Below are 22,662 nucleotides of genomic sequence, written 5' to 3'. Positions count from 1 at the left end.
TGCACACTTGGACAGAAGGGAAGAAAAAGAAAAAGAAGAAAAAAATAAAAGGGGGGATTTTACATATCAAGTTTCAGTAAGAATGTTCAGCCATGTTTAGGGTGGAGAATTAAGTGGATATTCTCTAGCTGTCAGTGAGCTCAGCTAGATCAGCTACACAACCTGCCTCCTCCTTCCAGGCTATATTCACATGGTTAGTCATATGGTCCCGAGAGCAACTTCTGGCCTTTGTCCAGTGTCACACAGCCACATGGACCAAGATTTCAAGCCTTCACACAGCCAGAACCTTCTTAGTCCTGGTGTCATCTGGGGAAAATATGGCAGGTCTGTGGCCTTAAGGGTTATTATTGATTTGTTTGTAAAGGGTCTGGTATTTCTTGCTCCAAAAGATACTTATTCATTTACATGTGTAGCTGCCTGGATACTATTTAAATTGACTTATTTTATAAACTGTAACTAGGGCTTATTTTTGGAGTAGGGATTATATTTCGAGCATCCTCAAAACGCCTGAAAAATCATGCTGGGGCTTATTTTCAGGGTTGATCTTATTTTGGGGGAAACAGGGTCATGAAACAACCATGTAACAGTGCATCAAAGATGTATTTCTACAAAATTATCCGAGGCATATATGTCATATGCCTTGAATATGGCATGAGAGCTGAAGTAATACTGAAGGACTGTGCAGGGAGAGGATTTCCTACAGGATATAATCTCTAGAAAGACCTGTCATCTGAATTACATCCCTGTGCCACCTGGGAGGGAGGTAGCTGTTTCCCTCCAAAGGGGAAAACCCGACATGAATGAATGGATGAAAAATAAATGAGAGACCAAGATCAGAGAGCAATGTGGGCTTCAGTTTGTGCTACCAACCTCTGCATCCTTTTCATTTTGTGATCTCCTGTTGAAGAGTTTTATAGGAAAAAGATATTTGAAAAACCAAAGGTGAAGAGAAGGCCAGACTGGAACAGAGTATTTTTAGTGGATTTTTGGTGTACTACTTGTTAATGAAGATACATCACAGAAAAAAGTGTGATTTTTACACTTCCTTTGACTGTGTGGGAGAACTGCTGAAATCCATGTCTGGACATAGACATACTACACTTGACTTCATTTAGCAGAATTTTTCTAAAAAAGAAAGGAACTGGTAAAAGCAATTTTAACTAGATTTTTTTTTCTTTTCCATTTTTTTTTACAAATTCTGAAATGTGTGTTTTGTTAAAAATAACTAAATAAACAAGACATTTGAATTTAAAAAATCTCTATTTAATTCAAAATAAAATAATTTTATCATATTTTCCTTGTTATGAAAATAAAAACACAATCATAATAATAACAACAATAAAAGCCCAATTTTTAAAAAATCTGCTGGATAAAACTGTCATTTACACTTTAAACTTTTGGCCAAGTTATCAATTCTCCTAGTCTACATCTTTTCCTAAATTTGACTCCAAATTGTCTCAGCTGGTTTGTTTTACATTCCTTTGAAACCATAAATTTGTTTTAAGAAGCCAAAAATAACAGGAGAGATGGAAAGAGGGGAATTGTCTTTAAATACCTAGGTTTCATATTCAACATCCCACTGTGTGCATGACAGAACCACAGAAACTAGCAATGTCAAAGATATTAAATCATCCAGTCTTTCTTAAAAGAAATGTAGAATTCTATTTGCTTTGATATCAAATCAAAAGAAACTGAAATGAAACTGCATGTAAAAAATTAAGGCAAACGGTCTTGGCCTTAAAAGACAAGTTAGTTTACTATTTTAGATTTCATGTTTCTAAGGGAGGATTTTCAGAAAACACAAATGGGAGATGGGTGCCTGAGTTGACGGAAATTGGACACCTGACTCCCATTTGTCCCTTTGAAAATCTTCCTTTCATAAATCATTGTGGAGTTCCTATACTATGATAGAACATAGAAAGGGAGAGAGAGCTTAGAAGTAATGCTTGATGTTCTCCAAGGACTATAAGAATACCCTTTCTACTTTCTTGTCTTTGAAACCAATATTCTTGTTTAAGTCACTATATTTAAATACAGCTGTTCTTTTGCAAAGAAATATGGTTTGCAAATTATGATAACCAGCTTTCCTGCTGGTGGTCATTCAAAATTCTGATATATGATCTTTTCAAAAAACTGCACTATTGTTTGCACCCATCTTTTACTAATCCTCTGAAATAGTGAATCTCCGAAAAACGCTGGGAGATGAAAGTGTTCTGTAGCTCATTGGGCAACTGATTGCTGTGATTATTGCAACACTTCTAGGTTACTTTTGTGGCTTGCTTTTTTTTTTTCCTTCTTTTTTTTCCTGTTTTGAGGCTTTCTGACCAGTCATTATGCTATTCTACCAAGAATGTACAGAAAATCAATGATCTGAAAAGTTCAACACACCATAATATTACTTAACTTGGAAACAGTGTGCTATATGGTATCATACACGGTCTAATCCTACTTGAGATTTTTTCCTTGTTGTAACAATCTTCTTAATGCTTTATAGACCTGATACAGTGTAACTCTTTCTTCAAAGTAAAATAATTTCTGTAAAGTATAGGATAAAAACAAGAGATATTCTGATTTCACATCACTATTTTTCTCATCACATGGAAACCCCAGAGAAATGCCATTCTTTCTTAGCTGTGAGACTGTTTTGAAGGTTTGCTTGTCTCCCCCAGGATAAAGTTTTCAAGATCTTAAAACCGGACTGGAATTCATTCAGAAAAACAGGCAGTTGTTTAGGGAAATGAGAGATATTATGGTGGAATAGGAGATTCAGTTTGAGGAAGACGAAATATTTTTAAGTTCATAAAATAACATCTGACAGATATATTAGTTTTTATACCAATCAGTTCGGAGAGCTTACACGTTACAGTTCTTTAAGAGTTATTCAATGAAATATTATTCAATTACTAAGATATTTTAATAGATCCTGAAATACCATTAAAAGTCTTGAAGACTGAAAAAAATGCTAATATGATAATCAGAAAGGATGCATGGAATCATCTGGCAAGCTTCAGGGTTGCCAGAGTGACACAAAGTTATGGAAAATATGTAGAAAAAAAAGAGGAATTAAGTTGATGGAAATGCAAATAATGAAATATCAGCCAGTGCTAATTAATGCAAAAAATATCTTTCATAAATTTGAATGTCATCTTTGATGAGATTATGAGTTTGTAGGCATAATTAAGAAACGAAAAATATTATTTTTTGTATGCAAAATAGGTATTACAATGCCTAAAATGACCTCACATGGAGATTTACAACACCTGCCTAGTATGAAACTTCAGATGGGCTTAGGCAGTGTATAAATACTTTGTCCAAGAGAGTTGTGTAAGCATGTCATTGAAGGCTGCAGGTGGGACCCCTAAGTCAGTCTAATAGCTTTATGTTGCCAAAGGAGGGAGAGTTGATCCTCCCTCCCCTCTCTTCTCTTCCTTTTTCCCACCTTCTTCTGTTTCAAACCTTTTCTTTCTTTTTCCTGTGGGTCTTATCTGACCCTTTGGTGAGCAAATTCAACTCTACTTGAATTTATTCATCGGCTAATTTTCTTTTGCTTTAATGGGTGGAACTGACTCATCGAGAACTCAAACAAAGGTCAGAGCCTGCATATGGAAAACATCTGGACTGTGCGGCCAGGAGGCTGCTAGGGGAGGTGGAAAGACCAGAAAAGTCAGGATGCCTTCTTCTGGCAAGAGAAATCTGCTGAGTCAGCCCTGGCTAGGCCAGTTTGGAGCACAAAGTTCTTTTGGTGCATGAACTGAAGCATCTCCAAAGAAGAAGCATCTCCAAAGAAGAACCTTAGCTGAAGTAGACTTGATACACCAAGTGAGATGTCTCCAAAGCAGTACTTTGTTTTGACCAGGTCAGTTTTCCATCACGATTGAGAGAAAGAGAAGAGTAGTTTAAAAATCTATGCTTTATTTTAAAAACTAAAATAATTTTTCAGAGGCGAGAAAGGAAGGTGCTGGTTTATGATCCCACAGTCTTGAATAACAGGCTGAGTAGTTCTTTTGCACTCAGGTACTTAAGCTCTGACAAAGTACATAATGGGTATTCAAGTGGGCATATAAATACCCATACACTTGTTCTTTTGAAAAGTACCAAGTAACACTGTAATAAAAGAACAGTTTCATGGAAAATCAGTTAAATAACAATGATTAAACTGGACATCAGAAAAAATACTTACAAGAAACATTGCACTCTATGAAAGTATTTCTATTAGGATTCTACAGGAATCTATATAAAGGTTGAGAAAATTCAGTGTTTCCATAGTGATGTAGAAGTAAACATGATACAGCTGCCAAAATATGGATAATTATTGACAGAATGATAAATAATGATAGTGATAAGGAAATTCTGCAGAACAAACTGACAAGCAAGGCTTGTTCAGAGGAAAACACCTACAGGTATTTGCATCTGTATAGCCAGTTGCACATGTAAAACTGAGGAACATTACAGCATTGGTGTTTGCATCCTGGTAAACCACTAGCCCTAAAATTATAGAGCATTGTAGTGTAACAGGAGCCCAATAGACAAGTTCTAGTAAGTTATTGGGCCAGAAGGACAACTCTAAATCTTTGAGGAGCAGTGAAAGATTGATACTTATTGTTTGTATGGTATTAGTAGCCAAATAATCTTGCTTGGTTTTATGTGCTTTACTATTTTTTTTAAGAACAACAACAACAACAATAACAAAAGATAGCAGTTAGACAGTGTACAGGTAAAGATATAAATATCAAAGTGTTTCTTTTGTCTAATTCCACACATATATGCGTTCTGTAAAAGTTTGCTTACCCCGAGAAAAAGGTTATGGCTGCAACACACATAGGAAAACTACTCTCACCAAGAAAACATTAATTTCTTTCCAAATGAAGGTATTTTCTTCCAGAGGTAAGATAGTTTTGTTCTACATGTTTTGTTTTGTCTTGCTTTCCCTAGGACAACTTCCCAGGTTAATTTGTGCACAGCTGTCCTATCTCGATTAACTCCATGCTCTTCCTTTGGAGCAATTCCACATGCACAGCCACATCTCAAAGGAAGGTTGAGAGGTGACTTGGTAAGTACCTCCAGGAGCAGAAAATCAGAGGTTTTAAATGACTAATCTAGCAGAGAAAGCTGTAACTGAGTGCTGTCAAACCAAGCCAAATTCAAACTGGAATGCAGGTACCTGCTGTAAACAGTGAAAGGGATTAATCACTGGAACAAATAACCAATGGAAGTGTTGGTTCCTCTGTCTCTTCATGTCTTCATGTCAAACATAGATGTCTTTGTGCTAGCCAAACAACTGCAATTTGGTTCAATTCAGACAAAATTAAATGGCTTCTGACATACCGAGGGTCAGAGTGCAGGAGCTGAAGGTTTTATCTGCCTCCATCTGCATGGCTGGCTGAGCAAAAGAATAATATTAAAGAATAATTACATGGGTAATTTTAACATTATTTTTTTAGCATCTATTATTCCAGAGCTGATTAAATATTAATGTAAAATCCAGATTTTTTTTTTTTATTTGAAGGTCCACTCAGTGAAGTTTATTTTCTCCAGTGTAGCTAATGAAGATATGGGGGTATCAGCAGTATACAGGATGGAATGAGTTTTTCTTTATGCTCTTTATGATGCATGTGGTACATAAGTAAATGCCAACTTCAATCATTTTTCTAATCTAAACACATTATTAGCACCTGCTCTCACAAAATCAGTAAGAAAACTAATATTTGCATTCTCTGAGATTATAATCCAGTTTAAGAATAGAAAATTATTTAAAGATAATCCAGATGTGTGGCTGGTCGACTAATTCTTATGAGAATTTCCTTAAACTTTTTTGCAAATGGCATTAAAGAATAAGAAATAATAAAATAGAGAACAGCAAATATATATCTGTTCAAACATTCATGCTTGACACTTTCAGGATTCATAAGCATTTTTGCAAAACTTCTGTCCCACTGAATACTCAACATGACTCCTCTAGAAGCACTGCATTGTTTAACTGCATTTCATTATGAAAATGTTCTTGACTAAGTATTTTGTTGTTTTTTTTTTTTAACTGAAGCAGCCCTAATGGAAAGTATGTAAAGCAAGATCTTAATTAAAACATGATGGTAAGATCGAATGGTTTTAATTAGAGTAGGGTAGTATACCATGTGTAAGGGAAACACTTTGCAATGTGGTTAGCTTGATCTAGATGTCTCTCAACTTGAACCTTGAGACTTTTTGTCTAAAAGTAACCCAAATCTTGATGAAATTTTGTAAGATTTGGGAGTTTTGACATTCTCTGAAAAATGTTAGTCTGAGTTATTTAAGGTTGCGGTAGTCCATGTGAGTTCATCAGTGTATATAACATAGTGCTTAAATGTGATTTTCAGAAGTTTCTTTAGAGTTAGTCCATTAAATGTTCCTTTTTCAGAATTGTAGTAAAGCAACAGTTTTTGTGAAAATGTCTTTTTGCTGTTTCAATTAAGCTGTAGATCTCATATTCAAAAATACAAGGAATCATTACTTATACAGATATTTCCAAGAACTCATGGAGACAGAATCACAGAATTGTTGGGGTTGGAAGGGACCTCTGGAGATCATCCAGTCCAACCCACCTGCTAAAGCAGGTTCACCCAAAGCAGATCAAACAGAAACGCATGCAGGCAAGTTTCTCTCCAGAGAAGGAGACTCCACAACCTCTCTGGGCAGCCTGTTCCAGGGCTCTGACACCTCAAAGTAAGGAAGTTTCTCCTCATATTCAGATGGAAGCTCCTGTGCTTCAGTCTGTGCCTGTTGCCCCTCATCCTGCCATTAAGCACAACTGAAAAGAGTCTGGTCACATCCTGGTGACACCCACCCTTGACATATGTGTAAGCATAAATAAGGTGCCCTCTCAGCTTCTCTTCTCCAGGCTGAATGGACTCAGCTCTCTCGGTTTTTCCTCATAAGAAAGATGCTCCAAAGTCCTGATCATCTTCGTAGCCGCTGCTGGACTTCCTCCAGTAATTTCTTGTCCTTCTTAAACTGGGGAGCCCAAAACTGGACACAGTAGTCCAGATGCAGTCTCATGTTTGGTTAGTTGTTTGGTTCCTTTCTTCTTTTTTTTTTTTTTTTGGTACATGCTGAAGCCATTTAAAAAAAGATGGATAATTTGATCCTGAAACTTTTTAATTATAATGTGTAATTGAAACACTTACCTTTCAATTAAAACAAAGCAGCCTAAAACCATAGGGTGTTAGAAGCTTATAAGTAGGGTAAAATTTGTTGCCATTTTGATGATCTGTAAGACTTCAAGTTAAAACAATTATAAATAGCTCATTTGAAAATGAATATAAGTGAAATTAACTAAATTGATACCAGTTTCTTTTTGTCGTCTGAAAATAAATGCATAAATGGCAAGAAAATGCTAATTGACCTTAACCTTTCCTGTGATATGTCTCTTCAGTAATGTAGTAATACTTAGCACTTACATACTATAGTACCTCTTATCTAAAGATCTCAAAGAGCTTTACAAAAATTAATTACATCTCACAGCACTTCTTTGACGTAGGCATATGAAGTATTAAATAGATGATTAAACAAAAAATTAGAGACTAAAGCCACAATTTTCAAAATAGGATGCCTAATGTTAGGAATGATATCCTAAATCTGCTTATTGTTGTACCTTATTTTTATTAAAACCACACTTCTGATTGATCCTAGGGCTCTAATGACTCGTAAGCACAGAGCTTTTGACTCAGAGGGTCTTTGATGCAATAACTTGATTACTTTGGCCTTCATAATGCCAAACAAATATAATGCGCAGCCTGTATTTGTGCAGAGATTCCTCCTTGGTGGAGTAGTGGAATGAGGCATCACCTCATCTTGAACACCTCCTGATTCTTCTAGCCCTCAACACAGAGAATGTATCTTAGATTGCTGGCACAGCTCTGAAACGTCCAAGACACTGGGATGAAGTGACTTCTGGAGGAGCCTCTCTCCATTCACAGTAGCGATAACCAAGAAATTAGCTAACAGAGATGTCTAAATTTAGGCAGCCAATATCAGATAAGATGAATTTCACCCTAATCAGGGAAAATACTATTTTTATGGACCTTGTTAGCATAGTAATGCTATGATTCCAGTATTAAAAATTACAATGAATATGTAATACTAACACATACCTTTTAACAAAGCACTTTGAATCACATATTTCTTTGTCACTTTGAAACTAAAGACATAAAGGCAGAATAAACTTTATAATTACTATCTTACATTGTTGTTAATGTATGTTGCAATCTGGATAACCATAAAAACTTTCTGCCTGAATAAGGCTTATACTCACAAATCTTGGAAATGCAAACTGCTGTCAAGCAAAGTGTAACTACATATTTGCAAGGCTGAAGGTGATGATGGGTGTATTTATTGCACCTTACTTCCAAGATTTCCTGCCTGAGGAAGCAGTTTATTGTCAATTCAAATAGAGGTACCTGTACAGGATGGATGCTCTGTCTTACATGTAAGTCATCCATGATGAATTTGAGGAGGAAGACTTATTCTCGACAAGCGTTCCCCCTGGAATTAATTAGGATTATAAGCAGAGGTGACAATATGTGTTAGCACAGATCTCAGAAGTCTGCCAAAAATCTCCTAGTATAGACTGGACCCAGTACCAGCCATCAGTACCCCCACAACCAAAAGGAGATAGGCAGTTATTTACTTTCAGCATCTCAGTCCCCAGGCATCTTCTCAGGTGACGTAAGAAAATTTTGAATGCTTAGTTTTAAGTGCCCTGTGTTTCCCAAAACTGAAAACACAGAACCTTACAGGGCAAACAAACAACAACAAAACAAAACAAAAAAAATAAAACAAAACAAAACAAACAAACAAACAAAACCACAAAAGAAAAAAAAAACACAAAATAGAAGTTTTTCAACATGCATGCCTACCTTATTTTCACAGGTGTCACTATCTGTAGATTCATGGTGTTACAATCCATGGAAGATCTCTATATACTTTTATCTTCTATATCTCCACTACCTGCCTCTCTTGCTGGTTTTGTTTTTATTTTTTCCTCTCTACTTTAATCTTGAAGAAAATCCACACAGGCTAATGCAAAAGCAGAAAATTCATATTTGGAAACAACCAACCAAAAATATAATCAGTTGGTGTTTGATCTCATAAACACATTACAGGACTGGGCCACCTTTATTTCTGTCACATAGTGCATCAGCAAGAGATGACAACTGATAAGAACATGACCCAGCTGCCCTTGCAACTAATGGAGCTATCTTTATTTTGTTTGATGACCTCTAGAACTACTGTGTAACCTTGATGCATAAAATAAAATAAAATAAAAAAAATCAAATTTATTTCTAGGTATTTTATTTTAATAACAAAAGACAAGTTCAGAAAACACATCTTGTGTTCTTATCACTGTGAAATCCTTGAACTAGAGTATTCATAGCAGAACATAACCAGTTAGAGCTATTGAGCATAACTCATAGACTCATAGCATCACAGAATGGTTTGTGTCAGAAGGGACCTTAAAGATCACCTATCTCTAACCACCGTGTCACAGGCAGGGACACCTTCCCTTCCACTAGACCAGGTTGCCCAAAAACGTGGGTTGGGGCTTTTGGGCAACTTCCAAGCATCCACAGCTTCTCTGGGCAGCCTGTTCCAGTGCCTCAGCACTCTCATGGTGAAGAATTTCTTACTTGTATCTAATCTTAATCTAGGCTCTCTCAGTCTAAAGCCATTACCCTTTGTCTTGTCACTACACGCTCTTGTAAAAAGTCCTTCTCCAGCTTTCTTGTAGGCCACTTTAGGTGCTGGAAGGCTGATATAAGGTCTCCCTGGAGCATTGTCCAGACTGAAAAACCCTAAATCTCTCAGCTTGTCCTCATAGAAGAGGTCCTTCAGCCAGCAATTCTGGTAATAGTTTACATTTTTATAGCTCCAGGGGCCAGTGGTGGATGACGTGTATTTGGCATCAAAAAAGACAATATTAAGTTTTGATGTCAATCTTTGTCTGTTTTGTTATTAAATAATATATTTCTGTTTAGCATGTAGGAAGCAGATGTTTTTTCTAGGTGTCTCCAGGTTCACAGACGTGATGAGTACTTTCCACATTATACATTTACACAACTGACATATTTTCTAAAATTGCATGTTAAGTATTTCCTTATGAGTTTGGAAGCTTTCCCTGAAATAGATAAAAATAATAGAAAGCCAAATCAGGTATAGTCTCCTTTCCTTAGATCAATTTGTCTTTTCTTGTTCTAGTACCAATAGAGTTTGTCTGGATCAGCAAATTGTGGAATTAAACCATTTCATTGTCTATCAGTGCTCATTGAAGAGTGCTTTTAAAGTTAGCCAGACCCCTCAGAAGGAAGCAAGCTTATACACCACAAAAGAACACCCTAAGTGCACCCAAAAGATAATTTACAATTGAACTTTGCACCCCCTTTGAAAAAAAGACCTTATGCAATGTCACCAGCTGTATGGATGCCAATTAATAATTGGGAAGACAGCTGCTGGTTCAGTTACTTATAAAGGTTTATTTATCATTACAACCATTGATACAGTCAAAACCCTAGATGTAGATTATGCTTTCAGCTACATTTTACATTGTCCGTCCTGTTATTTTACAAAGAATTCCTGTATAATTTTCTGTGCTGAAACAATGTAGGATATGTATCTGAGTATTTAAAATTCAGAAAATGCTGCAGACAAGTCAAACTTTGCCCTCTTGCAAATGAGTGCTGTGATTCCAGGATAAACTCTCTTCTATCCACTGCTGGCAAACTACACAAAGTCTTCTTCTCCAGCACCCCTCTGTAACAGCAGCCGCCTTCGCTTGGCAGGGAACAGTATTTCGGGTTGACTCCAAAGTATGCACCACTCATCTCTTTTTCCTCCTTGTGTGGGCCTGATTAGCACAGCAGCAGAGCGTTTTGGAAACCACATCTGTTACCTAATGATACTGCCTGCTGACACATTCATGTATCTTTCAGGGAGTCTTTTCTAACTCTGTTCACAGCCCCTTCCAGTTCCTTTCTGGTCCCATGCATGTTGAGTTCTGCATCCCTGTGTGAGTCTCGCTGTGGCTTGGATCTTAATTCTCATTTCACTGCCTCTCTGTGTGCATTGCACTTACTGGAGATTTACTTTGCCTGAGCTGACTGTCTCTAGATTTCAATGGGAAGGAGCTAATTGTAGGGGATTTTTAGCACAGCTCAGATAAGGAACTTTTTTCTTCCTCCTACCTAGCACAGCAGTTTGCTGCTTGTGTAGGACCAATGTTCAGCTGACAGAAATAACCCTGTTGACATCGGTGCAGCTCAGCAGACTTATATCAGCTAAGGAGATGGCTTTCCAGGGTATGCTGAAGGCCTATCTTCTCACACAGGCATTTGCTTCTCAGATCATCAGAAGGGCGCTGGACTTAACCTTCACTGTTGACTTGACCTTTAAAGCCCAGTCCCAAGTGCCATTCCTTCCCACCTGAAATGAAGAGTCTGCTCAAGCTCCTTCAGCCTGGGAAGGTTTGGCAGGACATGTCCCTTGGTGTCTGAGCTCTGGCACACACCCCAGGCTGCGGATAACTGAGGCATCTGCAGAGCTCATCCATGTCCAAAGGCAACCAGGGAGGGGGATTTGACTTGAAGCACAGTTTATTAGATTGGATTTATTTTTTTTTTTCCTCTTTTTGTTGCCATTAAGAGTTTCTTGTGGCTAGATTTATTTGCAGAACTGTGTGTTTCTCTTAAGCAGTTGTAAAGACACCTGTAGCTCAGGGGAAGGCTACAAATATGAACATTCATTTTTTATTGCTCCATCTTAATTGCCCAGTCCTGGAGCAATTTTGTGATAATAAATATTTTCACTTAGTAAATCAAGCTGGACACGCAAAGCTGAGATACACCTCACAGTAACCAACAACACTAATCATTTTTATATAGCTTACCTGGTGCCATTTTTTAAATCTATTTTATATATCATAACTGATGACCTCATATCTTGTAACTTGTTTAATGTGTCCCTTCTGATTGTTCTAGTGCTCAGACATTGAGTGATGCTTGAAATCAAATGAATAGAGCCTCATTCTGTGCACTGCTTCCTAGGTTGTCCTTGCAGTAATACAAAGATAACAATAAACTGCATCACTGAAAACAATCTCTTATGGTTTTCGGTGACCCTGTCAAATAATCCCATTCATAAATCTATTAAACTCTGTCTTCAAACCAGTTATGTTTCTTATTCTATCTCTTCTTTATTATATACTGAACCAGACTCCTCTGACAGTTACAACTTTGCATCCCTTTCTAGTTTAAATGTATTTATTTTTATATTATGTTTACACATCGTTTGTAACATCCAATATTGTCAAGTAATAGCAACATGCATCTTTTGACCTGCATCATAAAGTTCATAATTAAAGGGACACAAATCACATTCTGTAGCAAGGTTGTCTTGCTGTGCACCCTTAGAGCATGCAAAGAAATGTCTAATTCTTTAGGCAGCATGATAGATGAAGAGAGTCTTAATTCATATCAATTGCAGAGAGAAATTTGTTAAAGTATATGGCACTGAACATGATTATGAAAGTAAGAAAAAACATAGAATCATAGAATGTCCTGAGTTGGAAGGGACTCAAAAGGATCACGGAGTCCATCTCCTGTCCTTGCATATGACAACCCCACAGTTCACACCATGTGTCTGAGGGTGTTGTCCAGTCTCTTCTTGAACACTGTCAGACTTGGGGCCATGACACCTCCCTGGGGAGCCTGTTCCAGTGTCCAGCACCCTCTGAGTGAAGAACGTTTGCTTAATATCCAACCTAAATCTCCCTTGCACTCCTTCCCGCCATTCTCTTGGGTTCTGTCATTGGTCACCAGAGAGAAGAGCTCAGCACCTGCCTCTCCTCCTCTTGCCCTTGTGAGGAAGCTGGAGCTGCCATGAGGTCTCCCCTCAGTCTTCTCCAGGCTGAAAAAACCAAGTGACTTTAGCCACTCCTCATACAGCTTCCCCTCTATACCCCTCACAAACTTTGTGGCCCTCCTCTGAACACTCGCCAGTATCTTTATATCCTTTTTATCCTGTGGCACCCAGAAAGGCACACAGTGCTCCAGGTGAGGCCACACCAGTGCAGAGCAGAGCAGGACAATCACCTCCCTCACCTGGCTGGCAATGCTGTGCTTGATGCACCCAAGACATGGTTGGCTCTTTTGGCTTCCAAGGCACACTGTTGGCTGATTTCTGTTTTTAAATAGTGTCACAGTATCACAGTATGTTTGGTATTGGAAGGGACCTCAGAAGATCATCTAGTCCAATCCCCCTGCCAGAGCAGGAACACCTAGATGAGGTTACACAGGAACATGTCCAGGTGGGTTTTGCATGTCTCCAGGGAAGGAGACTCCACAACCCCCCTGGGCAGCCTGTTCCAGTGCTCCATCACCCTCACTGAGAAGAAGTTTCTTCTCAAATTTAAGTGGAACCTCTTGTGTTCCAGCTTGATCGCATTACCCCTTGTCCTATCATTGTTTGCCAACGAGAAGAGCCTGGCTCCATCCTCATGACACTCACCTTTTATATACTTATAGACATTAATAAGGTCCCCTCTTAGCCTCCTCTTCTCCAAACTAAAGAGACCCAGCTCCCTCAGCCTTTCTTCATAAGGGAGATGCTCCACTCCCTTAATCATCTTTGTTGCCCTGCACTGGACCCTCTCCAGCAGTTCCCTGTCCTTCTTGAACTGAGGGGCCCAGAACTGGACACAATATTCCAGATGGGGTCTCACCAGGGCAGAGTAGAGGGGAAGGAGAACCTCTCTCAATCTACTAACCACTGCCCTTCTAATCCACCCCAGGATGCCATTGGCCTTCCTGGCCACAAAGGCACAGTGCTGGCTCATGGTCATCCTGTTGTCCACCAGGGCCCCCAGGTCCCTTTCCCCTGCACTGCTTTCTAATAGGTCATTCCCCAGCCTATACTGGAACCTGGGGTTGTTCCTGCCTAGATGCAGGACTCTACACTTTCCCTTGTTAAATTTCATCAGGTTATTTTGTTTCCCATATTGCCAGCTCAAATATCAGCAAAGAAGCATGAACCAGGTTCCTGAATTCTAGACAATACTTACACCTAAACCCCCTTTGGGCTTTCTGAAGCATGTTTAAACTGTAGTCAGGTAAAATTTCCTACTCATCCATGAAATGCTGAAGTTTAAACAGTGCGATTTAGCTGCAACCACCTGTTTCAATTAATTTTCTTACATGTTTCTTGCCTTGAAAGCTTTCTTCTTTCTCTTTAAGTAGCTCTGTCAAAGACCACAGATGTTTTATTTTTGCTGCAGCCCTGTTATGCTTTCAGTAATAACAAGAGGTGAATTAAATAAATCTACAAAACATAGTGTATATGGGCATCCATCATCACTTGCGGAATACATAGGCATAGCTGTCAGATAAGAGAAACAATCCTAAAGGACTTGGCAAAACAACAACCAGCCTTATGCTGGTTATCACATTCAGTTACAAGTTTAGAGAAAGAAATACAGTCTCATAAATGGGCACTAGACAGGGAACTGAACTGCTGGTTATAATCCTTGCTCTTCTATGGGCATGGTAGGCAGTATTTTACCTTCTACTTCATCTTGTGAATTTATGCTGAGATCTCTCTTTGCTTAGTGTGTGGGGCACCACCTTTGGCAAGAGCCTTTCAGAAAATACTGATATGGACAGTAAACTAATGCCAAAAAGTCATACACTGTTTTTCACATTCTTGATGAAACTAGAGGCACTATATTGAGCACTGTGTGGCTAGCAACACACGTGACAAAAGTAAGATGATACCTAACTGCAGTGTTATGAAAAATTGTCTCAAATATCCTCAGTCAACATTTATTTCCCATCCATGGCTGTCATATCACATGAAGGTATCCTGCTCCTGCCACATAACCACCATCCTCCCTGTGCTGTACGTTCTGCCACATGTAACCTGTGCTTATCTAAGGAGACCTGAGGTTCCTTTAATCCATCTCTCCAAAATACAGACACATTTTTAAGTAAACATAAAGAAAAGCAGTTTTTTAACTTTAGAAGTGAAGATTAACAAGATAGTTTCTTGTTTTGCATTGTTTAGCAGGATGACCATGAGCCAGCACCGTTCTCTTTTGACCAAGGAAGGCCAATGGCATCTTGGGGTGGATTAGAAGGGGGGTGGTTAGTAGGTCAAGAGGGGTTCTCCTTCCCCTCTACTCTGCCCTGGTGAGACCACATCTGGAATATTGTGTCCACTTCTGGGCCCCTCAGTTCCAGAAGGACAGGGAACTGCTGGAGAGAGTCCAGCACAGGGCAACCAAGATGCTGAAGGGAGTGGAGCATCTCCAGTGTGAGGAAAGGCTGAGGGAGCTGGGGCTCTTTAGTTTGGAGAAGAGGAGACTGAGGGGTGGTCTCATTAATGTTTACAAATACATAAATGGTGAGTGTTATGAGGATGGTGCCAGGCTCTTCTCAGTGACAACCAATGATAGGACAAGGGGTAATGGGTACAAACTGAAACAGAAAAGGTTCCACTTAAATTTAAGAAGAAACTTCTTCTCAGTGAGGGTGACAGAGCCTGGAACAGGCTGCCCAGGGAGGTTGTGGAGTCTCCTTCTCTGGAGGCATTCAAGACCTGCCTGGACACCTTCCTGTGTAACCTCATCTGGGTGTTCCTGCTCCAGCAGGGGGATTGGACTGGATGAGCTTTTGAGGTCCCTTCCAATCCCTGACATTCTGTGATTCTGTGTTTTGCAGGAGGACCACAGTGACACACTGAAGATCTCCTTCTGTCTGTTTATATTATTTGTAGCATGCCTTTAGATCATCTTTTGAGTTGTTCTAAAAGGCTCTCAAATGACACCTAGAAGACAGTACCTTCAGTACCTGTAGGCCATTTATCTAGGAGGGCTTTTCCATAGAGCATCCTGAATCTATCAGTACGTACCCTACAAGGTTGTAAAGTATCATCTGTGTCACTGTGCCTTCTGTGATAACACCTGCATCAACACAACCATCTGAATTCTCTCAGAATTAGGACTGGTATCAGTTGTACATCCTGCCTTCACCTTTGCAATATTTTATCTTCAAAATGTTTACCCTTTTACTCCAGTAAAAAGAAGACAGAAAGTAGTCTCCTGCATCTCCCCTTCTATAATCAGCATGGATGAAATCCTAATTCCACCAAAACCAGCACCTGTGTGGGAAGATCTTTGTCTGGTTTGTCTTTGTTTGATTACATGTGACTCCTAACTAGTGCCAGTTTACAGCAATGAAGTAGGAAGGAGCTCCCTTACAGGTTGACCACCATGGCGAACATGCTGCAGAGGGCATAGGGAGAAGGACTGAAGCAAGAGGTAAGAAGAAAGAGGATTCCAGAGTTTGTGGCCAGCCATGGGCAAGTTCATGTGTTCTGAGATGTGGAAGGAGAGTTTGCATCTCTGCACTGATGCATGTGCAGATGTCATCATGCATGACTTTCACCTCCATCAGCTGACCTTGTCTCCCTGCTCTTCTGGGGTGCCCTGTCTCATTCTGGACTTGCTAATGGACAGTCAGAACAGTGAGTTTGATGTATTATGGTGCCTGGAAGGGAAGGTAATAAAAATCAGGAAATGAATTTTCAATTTCAAGTAAAACAGTAGGGTTTTTACTCTAATCAAATTATTCAAGCTGCTGTAGAAAAGAAAGATTTAGCTCTGTGACATTCCTAGAGAAAAGTGTCTGTAGAACAACTGGAATAGATTTTCCCCATCCACAATGAAAAGGTATATATGTGAGATATTAGTTAAGACTTTTGGGGAGAGGGAGGGGTGTGTGTTTCATGCTTGTTTTTTTTGTTAAGTTGACAGTTTTTGTGGGGACACTTCAAAACAAATATTTTGTGACTGAATGTCTTATTAAATGAAAAGTCCAATTTTTTGTGGTTTTTTGTTTGGTTGGGTTTTTTTGTTTTGTTTGTTTGTTTGTTTGCGTGTTGTTGTTGTTGTTTTTTAATGGCTACCCTTGAATAATTAAATTAAAGCTTTGCACAGTATTGGAAATACAGGTGTATAAGTATGACAAATTAATTTTTTGTCGGTAGTTTCAAGTCCCAGGTTCCGGTATAAGTTGGGGAATGACCTATTAGAGAGCGGTGTAGGGGAAAGGGACCTGGGGCCCTTGTGACCAAGAAGGCCAATGGTACCTGGGATGTATTAGAAATGGGGTGGTCAAGAGAGGTTCTCCTTCCCCTCTGCTCTGCCCTGGTGAGACCACATCTAGAATATTGTGTGCAGTTCTGGGCCCCTCAGTTCCAGAAGGACAGGAAAGAGAGAGTCCAACTCAGGGCAACAAAGATGGTTAAGGGAGTGGAACATCTCCCATATGAGGAAAGTCTGAAGAAGCCAGGTCTCTTTAGTTTGGAGAAGAGGAGACTGAGAGGTGACCTCATTAATGTTCATAAGTATGTAAAGTGTGAGTGTCAAGAGGATGGAGTCAGACTCTTCTCAGTGACAACCAATAATAGGACAAGGGGCAGTGGGTGCAAACTGGAACACAGGAGGTTCCACTTAAATATGAGAAAAAACTTCTTCACAGTGAAGGTGACAGACACTGGAACAGGCTGCCCAGGGAGGATGTGGAGTCTCCTACTCTGGAGACATTCAAAACCTACCTGGACGCCTTCCTGTGTAACGTCATCTGGGTGTTCCTGCTCCATCTCAGGAGATTAAATTAGATGATCTTTGGAGGTCCCTTCCAATCCGTGACATTCTGTGATTCTGTAAAATTCAGATTGCCCTTTTTGTTGTGAAAAAAAACCCTGCTAAAACTTCTGTCCCATCCCAACAGATGGGATGAAGGGTGAGTTAACTCTGAACGTGACACGCGCCCTGACTCAACAGATGAGACCAGGTGTGAGTTGACTCTGGGTTAATTCTGCACCATTATGTAAGGTGAATGACAGACAATCACTCCAGAGGTCCAATTCAATTATGAATTTTACTAAAAGCACGTGTTGGAATACTAATTACAGTGAATAGTGGCTTGGCAAAAGTATTTTATGATATCATAGAACTTATCAATACATTAACAGCAAGAGTCCTTCTACAAGCAATGGATTGGCAACCATTAGTAGCCATAATACAAAATTTAACAAGAATCCAACAGCAGAGTTTAAGATGATGTTACTCTTAAGGAAAACTAAGGTATAAAAGCGAGAGAAAGATATAAAGAAATAGGGATATAGAAGGAAAAAAAAAAAAAGGAGAGAAGGGAAGAGCAGAGAGAAAGGAAGGAAGAAAAAGGTGAAGGATCCAGCCACTCTTATGGCTCCTCAGTGTGGATGACGAGACTTGTACGATGATATATGGCCTCTGGTGTTCCACGATGAGGATGCTGGGGTTTGTAGTTCAGGAGCACAGCATCCTCTGGCGTCTGGTCCTGTTCCCGTGGTGAGGCTGGTGAGCGGAGGGTCCTCAGGGTGGTAGGTTCCCTACCAGTGCTGTTTTAGATGAGCTTTTTTATAGTTTTCCAAGTAGAGGAAAGTCTGGGGGGAAGGGGTGATTGGAAAGATCGACAAGTCTTGACAAGTCCCGGGCCATGTTGAAGGGTCTCAGCTTTTCCCCTTTGTGTGCCAAGCTGGGTATATCAGAAGATGGAGCTATGTGACCTCTGGCACAGCCCTCACCTCTGGTATTGGACAGTCAGTCTGGCCTGTGGCTCGTTAGCTTGTCGTTGATATGTAAATCACAGTTCACCCTATACTGAATGTGTCATCTCCTGTGGCTGGATGAACTAGTTTTGCAACAATATTTTGGCCATGATCCTTATCAATACATGACAACTTCTAAATCTGTTTTCATTATGTAAACATACAGCTTTTATGTCAGGCCTTGGACAGAAAGACCTTCTTTGTTAGGATGATTGCTTGGTTTATGGGCATATTTAGAAGCATAAGTGAAACCACTGCAAAAATTACAGGATTATTTCAAAATATGGACAGGACAATATTTAAAACAGGCAGCATGTTCTTTTGCAACAATGACAGGGATGAATCAAGTGTGGTAAACTCGAAGACACATATTCTACAATCAAATTTTCAGATTTAAGAGCTTTATGTGCAGAAAACATTTTCTGGAACTCATCACTGACAGACCAAAGCTTTAATTATTCTCCTTGTCATTCTGTATCAAGGTGTTGGAATTATATTGTATATATTTCTACATTTTTAATTCAGGATGAGATTTTTTCAGAATTCTTGGTCAAACTCAGCTCAAGTTCAAATATAAGGAAGCTTTAGTGTTAATTTTGCTTGGAACAAATAGACCAATGCCTTTTAACATCTTGCTCCAAATGTGCAATCATAGGATAAATCACCATGTTTGAAAGCCTCTTGGCATTAACATTAAACTGGATTGATGCCAAGCATTAGATCTACATGAACATTAACCTTTCCCTCAGTTGCTAAAATTCAGGAGCTGTAGGAGAAGGCTTCAGCCCTGTATGAAATTGTAAAGCTCTAGGAGAGCACTTTACATATGCCAAAAAAATACTTCCTTTAAAATTTGCTCAGATCCCAGTGAAGTGATGAGATTTGCCTAGAAAACATTAATGATGCATGCAAAGATTTATATCAAGACTTAGCTCTTTCTATTGAAAGTAGGATTAAGATGCTGGTTTAATATTTTCTAATATGACTGCAGAAGTTAGCAAATAAAGAAGATCAAGGAAATAAACCTTTTTCTTTTTTTTTTTCTCCTCTATTTGAGGGAAATAGGTCATGCAGCTCAAGGAGGAAGTATCACAATTCTACAGAGACCACCAATGATACCGTGAGAACAATTATAACTACTTTATTTTCAACAAAATTATACACAGCTGTGAAGTTCAAGGCATACAACAAAAATGAAAGTCAAATTACTTCTTGGAATGCTTAGATGTAGATTTCAGTTGCTTTCTTTAAACATTGGTCTTCATTTATTACTTTTACACTTATTTTTCCACATACTTCTCTCTGGCTTCAGCCAACCATAACAGCAGCTGTCCTTGTGGAAACAGGTGTATAGAACTTAATACAGGGAGAACCAACAGGTATCCAAGGAAATAACTCTAACTGTCTTTTGATGTACATGTTTCTATCTACATTGCAATCTGAAGGTGGGTGGCTATCCTGTGTAGATATACCCAAATTAATGTTTTTCTAGCTGTGTCTCCATGGTAGCGAGGACTTCCTGTGAGATATTCAATCCTGCAAGACGTAGGGTGTTTATGCTGGAAAATCTGTGCTTCCTGAGTTCCACAGCTGTCAAATTAAAGCTCACTTGGAGATGTCTGTGTAAGATGCCATCACATAAGACTTTTGGGTGTATATCTTTGTTGTTGAACATTACTGAAAGAGGGCTAGTTCACTTCTGAGATGACAATTCAAATCCTTATGGCTTGAAGAAGGCAGGAAATCTTAGATGAGTTTACCCATCTGAGGCAAAAACGGAAGAGCTTTTATGAGTTCTGACTTGCAAACATAGTTTCTGTGGAGACACAGGCACATATCTGTAGACCTAATTTCTAAAGAGATCATTCTAAAGTTCAACACTTTTCCATACATTGGTCTGCTCAGTTTTAAACATTGCTCTTCTAAATTTTGTATCTCATCAAATTTGTTGCATGACAAGCTTACCCATCTCCAACTTTTTGGGGTTTACATTGCAAACTCATTACGTCAAAACATAGATGCTGCAGCACTTAGAAACACAAGCACTGAGTGTTTATTCTATGTAGTCCTCAAACCCTGAAGTTTCCCAATGTTTCTCATCTTCAAAGACAGATAGATGTATTTCATTGTATTCCATGGGATTTCTCTCCTCTGTTCTGAACTCGGACAGGATTAATTCATATTCTGGCCTCTAACAAACTGCAGCCTGAATAGAAAAAGTGAGGTTAGCTCTCAGAAAACTTTCCACACTGAGGATAATATAGATATTTCATGTTTCACTCTCTTATCATTATCACAGACATCTATATAAATGAGTTTCTGTCATTCCTCTACTTATCAGTTACACAGCATCACAGATTTGTAAGATTACACTTTCTGTAGGCTCAGAGATTCCCTCTTGAATCCAGACATTCAGCATTGTTTTCATCACACTTGGACTTTGTTCCACTTTTAGTAGCAGCATGATGTCAGTCACATTTAAATCAGATGAAAACCTGAATTTTTCATATTAATTAAAGTTCAATAGATTCCTTATAAAGAATAGATGAAAGGAGCAGCAGTGACAGGGGAGTCATGTAGGCTGGATTTTCTGCAGATTAGCTAAAGCTGGTATGAACTTCCTCCCTGGCTTTCTGGAATATTTCCTGATTTTTTGAAGAGATTGACAAATAAGGTTTTGCATAATAGTGCAGGAGCAATTTCCTCATCATTTCTACAATGTGAAGAGGAGACAGGAATGAGAAAAAAAAAAGATAGAAGAAAGAAAGAAAAAAAACCCAGGGCTGTCTCTCCAAAGTGTTGCTTCTTTATTTGCTGCTAAATGCACAAAAGCCAAATTAATCTCCAGTATAATTCCCCCAGTCACACTGGGTTACAACAGTGATGAATTTGGCTTTGGTGTGTTTAGGTGCAGTGTCCTGGAAAAAAAAAAAACACTAGTACTCTAGTACTAGTCTACTCTTAAAACTGTTATTGGAAACTGTTCATAATTATTATCTCTAAAGCAAATTCCCTATATAACATTAAGACTCCTGCTTTTGATATAAAGGACTACATTAACAGTGTGTTATGCTGGTAGGTACCTGCATGATCTTGCCTTCCCCTCAGGAAAAGGCAAATAAAATGCAAGTGTTTACAAAACAATAGTTTAAAAATGGAAAAAATGTACCCGTGTTTTAATTCAGTTTAGGAAACAAGTTAATTAATAAATAGTTGAATGGGTGTATCAGTGACATTGCCCAGTGCAGCCATTCTTCTAATAAATTTTATTTTAAGCAAACCACTCACTGTTACTACTTAAGGAGATTCTGTTTGTACATTTCACTACCGTTTTTTTAAAAATTAATATCTGTAAATCTATATGTAAAATAGTGATCCTATCTTTTTCACAGATAGATCAATCAATGCTGGTGTTAGTTAACATTCTTTTTGTTCTTTTTTTTTCTCTTGGTACAAAACCTTTAAGGTGTCAGTGGAAGGCTCGACTTGACTTCATTTTGGATAACAGTCTCAAAAAGGGGCAATTCAAGACAAGTATACCTTAGAAGCCTTTGATTCTTTGATTCAGGGTTCATTTGCAGGCAGGGAGATCGTCAGAGTGCCAGGTATGAGACATGCACTATGGAAATTCCTCCTGCCTTTCTCATTTGAGAAAGAAGAGGAGAAGGATTTGGGAGGTAAGTCTGTTTCCAGTCAGACAAAAGATGTGCCGTTATGTACCACGTGCAGTATTTCTAACATATGTAAGAAAACATTTCCATTTTATAGGATCTGTATGTAATCCACCTGGGATTTTCTCTGGTGTAAGGGAAAAGCATGTATACCCTTGGTCTTTGTGCATGAGTATCTCCACATATCCCAAAATGGAAGAGTTGGGCTACCCACTCATTTCTGGGTATCCACAGAACTAAAAGAGCACAGGACCACCGTAGAGACTTATAGAAATTTGGGAGTCCATAACATACCCAAGCAGTAACTCAGGTGCTC

The sequence above is a fragment of the Columba livia genome, chromosome 1, assembly GCF_036013475.1.
Source record: "Columba livia isolate bColLiv1 breed racing homer chromosome 1, bColLiv1.pat.W.v2, whole genome shotgun sequence".
NCBI lineage: Eukaryota > Metazoa > Chordata > Aves > Columbiformes > Columbidae > Columba > Columba livia.
The sequence above is the reverse complement of the archived record's forward strand: the minus strand, read 5'-3'. Positions refer to the sequence as shown.